Source organism: Cucumis melo, chromosome 6 (assembly GCF_025177605.1).
Source record: "Cucumis melo cultivar AY chromosome 6, USDA_Cmelo_AY_1.0, whole genome shotgun sequence".
In the NCBI taxonomy this organism is placed as follows: Eukaryota; Viridiplantae; Streptophyta; class Magnoliopsida; order Cucurbitales; family Cucurbitaceae; genus Cucumis; species Cucumis melo.
The window spans coordinates 19,766,656-19,770,748 of NC_066862.1; the positions used below are offsets into that span (position 1 = coordinate 19,766,656).

At 36.4% G+C, this 4,093-nt stretch overlaps 1 long non-coding RNA gene across 2 annotated transcripts; it reads right to left on the reverse strand.

Moving 5' to 3' along the window:
* Positions 1-765: 765 nt before the first annotated feature.
* On the reverse strand, positions 766-3,303 carry LOC127149818 (uncharacterized). 2 transcript variants are annotated; one of them, XR_007821524.1, is made up of 4 exons: positions 3,088-3,303; positions 2,711-2,981; positions 2,415-2,464; positions 766-1,688 (listed from the first exon to the last, which is right to left on the reverse strand). It is a non-coding gene; the product is annotated as an uncharacterized LOC127149818 (long non-coding RNA). The 2 variants fall into 2 exon arrangements; XR_007821525.1 differs by lacking the exons at positions 2,711-2,981; positions 3,088-3,303 and having other exon boundaries at positions 2,415-2,695.
* Positions 3,304-4,093: the final 790 nt, after the last annotated feature.

Consider the following 4,093-nt stretch of genomic DNA (forward strand, 5'->3'; position numbering starts at 1 on the left):
GTAAGTTAGTCCTTCAAAAAAGTGTTCGTAACACCAGCTGGGTCAAATTACCATTTTACTCCTAGATTACCTCTAGTCCTTAAATACTAGTGCTCCTCTAATGAACAACCTGTTTATGGTCCAACCACTAAACAGAAACCCCTCTCGTGCCATAGAGAGGGTAGGGCCCTTTGTTCAAGTCCCAGAGACACTATTTAAAGGAACACTTATCTACTTACCCTAAAGGTGGGAATGAGTGAATTCCATCTTATGTGATTATGTTCCCAGCTTCCCACTCAGTCTTGTCCCCAAAATTATAAGCATATTGAGTTGGCAATTTGGCCACTCTCACCCATACAAATCAAAGGACAATCCCTCGCAAACAGGAGTTCATAGTACACTCAAGATTAAGACTAAGTCACCTAGGTCATCCTAATGAAATAGAAATCCAACTAGTTAACGGAGTTACATCTAATGATTACTATTTCGTGATCCAGTCTTATGCATACTCATTGCATAGGATACCCTCACTCGCATGTCGCATACATGAACACATTGGATCAATGTGTTTGTATCAAATACAAAGTGACCCGTATCTATAGTGTTAACAAGATAAGGTACCCAACCTTAACCCTATACTATAGACCCTTTAAGCTGATCTTGATCATTGATCCTCGTATGTCTCTACATACTATTCAAGACTCATCAAACAGCTTAGGTTGTTAGTTTATTGGATTTAGGTTATTAAAACAAAACTAATAATATAATCAATAACACTTATTGAAATAATAATAATAAAACATTTTATTAATGGCAGTCAATTGATTATATTTACTATCTACGAGTTTTAGGACATAAAACCCAACAAACTTCCACTTGGACTAAAACTCTAGTCCTTATGGGATGTACATAATAAAGTAATCCTCAAACATTGGAAATGGTAAAATGTACAAGTATATTACATAAGACGTATATATACAAATACAATAAACTAGGGCATCATCATATCCGTTACACATCTCCCACTTGCCCTAGGTTACCTAATGTACATATCTCGTAGACCTAGACTTTCTAGATGACCCTCGAACACTTTAGCCGTGAGAGTCTTCGTAAATGGATCAGCAATGTTGTGCTCCGAAGCAATCTTGGTGACGATCACATTTCCTCGTTGCACAATCTCTCGTATCAAGTGATACTTCCTCTCTATGTGTTTCCCTCGTTTATGGTTGCGACGTTCATTAGAATTGGCTTGTCACACCCCCTCCCGGACTACCTGCTACCTTAGACCGAAAGATGGCGTGAAGCCGATGAACAACGCTTTTCTGTACCTGTATCTGTCGACTCTGCTTAAAACTTTCATGTGATGAACTTGCCAATCTAGTATATAAACTATTGTACATGCCACAAAACACAGCGGATCCTAGGCTAGTCAAACACAGCTAGTCAAACACATACATGAAGTGTACCTCAAAATTTACCGATTTCACGAGTAAACCTAAAGACACCTTAATCAAAATATAACGAACAAAATTTACACAACTATAGCTCCTAAATATTATACAAACTGTGGAGTATCTATAACATACAAGGGTGTATATACACCACAACACAACAGACTCTATGCCCAACTCAAAACACGTACTGGCAATCGATAATGAAGCTTCCACAGACTAAGGCAGTCTATCAGGCACCGGGAAGTCGATCTCTACCTGGAAAATGGGTAAAACATTTTGGAAAGGGTGAGCTATGAAGCTCAGTGAGTGACTCAGTTTAAAACTATGAATTTAAAGATAAGAGCACGTGAAAACTTTACACATATAAATCTGTTATACAAGTCGCAAATGTAAATGTGTAGTAGTAAGAATAGCTTCCTTAAATACTCAGCATGTTCATCATTGAAATCTAGCAAGGCATATCAAGTATATCGAAGCATTTTAACTAACATGACGAATCTACGTTGTGTAGGGTACACCTAGTACAACAACGTTTACAAGCACTACGATGTAGTGGGGCCCGCCCAGCACTCTCATCCTCTTTGTCGTAGTGGGGCCTGCCCAGCACTCACGACAGCATCGTTGTTACGGAGTACACTCAACGTCAACAACGGAATCTAACCAGTGTGCACACGGTAATCTCTAGCCTCAGGCTCAAGATCTCAGTCATGTAGTTAATGAAAATTTCATAAATCATCTTAAAATATTAAAACATGCCTGCTTATAAATTTTACACAAAGCTCGAACTTTACTCAGCTCTTTCGTGGAAAATTATAATTCTTAAAACAAAACTTCATACTTTAAGAAATCTAGTCTCCAAATGTATACTTGAAAATAGTCATGAAATTCAAATACTTTTCATGGCTTCGTAAATAAACATTTATTGCATTCAATCATAATAACAATTATGGAAAATATTTCAAAGTTGGTTTTGTCACTCACAGTCTTGGGCTAGATCCTTGGTCTATAAGCTCGGTTTAATTCTTCTCGGCCTGCCAACAACCCAACCGAGTATTAAAACTCTAAACATTCTGGTTTCCTAAAGATATACATAACATGTCGCACCAAAGATGACGCTCACGAAAACAAAGCTTAAGAAATAAAATCCTATTTCAACAATTCTCTAAAATTTCCAGATTTCTAACATGAACTTCAAAGGACTATAACTTTCTCAATACTTAATTAAAATGAGTGTTCTTTATATAAAAATCTTCATTTTGAGATCCTCTAAAACTTACCTGAAGACATATAAATCTGATTCCCCGTGCATAAACACATATAACCCTCAAAACAGAACCACTTCCAGAATCGCGCGCACATGACCTCTTTAACTTGTCTCTACAATTTAACTGATTTTTAGTCGTTTTTGGTTTACAATATTTTCATGAAAGTTGTAGTAAATTGCATAAGCTTTCCAACCATACCAAATAGAGATTCTAACTCCATCGATACACTCTAAAATACAAGAAAAACCAGAGACCTCCTGATTTCGAGTGAAAACCAACTGCCCTGTTTTCTTCATCAAAAAGCACCAAATGAATATCCGAATTTGCTCCAACGTTCTTCATAAAGTTTGTTTAGAAATGAGTTAACTTTCAGTAAATGTAAATCTCACCTCTTAATTCCTTTTGAAGAGTTCAAACCGAATTAAAAACCAGTGATGTGCAGAATGAACTAAAATTCAGCCATTGATACACTTTGCTTGAGTTCTCCTCCTCTTCTTCAACCTAAAAAAATTCTAGTAAAATTTCTCTTCTTCTTCCAAACTCTCTCTTAGAAGTTCTCTGCAAATTGAAGAAGGAAAAAGAAAAAAAAATGGAACTTGGATGTCTCCAAAATCTTGACAGTGAAGGGAAGAGAAGAAGAAGAAGAAAAGAAAAAATGAAATTTTCTTCTCCTTTTCTTCTTTTTATCCTTTCTTTTCTTTCTTTTCTTTACTTTATTTAATAAAACTATTTAATATATAAATATATATATATATATATATATATATATATATATATTTACACTTAATTTCCATTTTCTTTTTCTTTTTTTTTCTTTCCACATTTGAAGAAATTAAACCAAGAAAATATCGGGTTTACATGGCTACTGCCCACTGTTATCACAATATAGAGTGATGGGCAAGTTCATGTTTGGAACAACTTCCAAATCATGTAGGAACTTCCTAAGCCAAACTGCTTCTTTTGCTGCTTCACAAGCAGCGACGTATTCAACCTTCATTGTAGAGTCTGCAATGCATCCTTGCTTGATGCTACGCCATACTACAACTCCCTCATTGAGGGTGAACACTGATCCCGATGTGGATTTCCTAGAATCCTTATCAGTTTGGAAATCATAATCAGTGTATCCTGTAAGGATCAAATCCTTAGCTCCATACACAAGCATGTAGTCTCTCGTTCTCCTAAGATACTTGAGAATAATTTTAACCGTCGTCCAATGGTCTAACCCTGGGTTGGGCTGATACCTACTAACTATTCCCACTGCATAACAAATATCTGGCCTAGTGCGGACCATAGCATACATTAAGCTGCCCACATCTGAGGCATAGGAAATACGTCTCATATCCTTAACTTCTTGAGGTGTCTTAGGACACTGTTTCTTAGACAAGTGAACCCCAT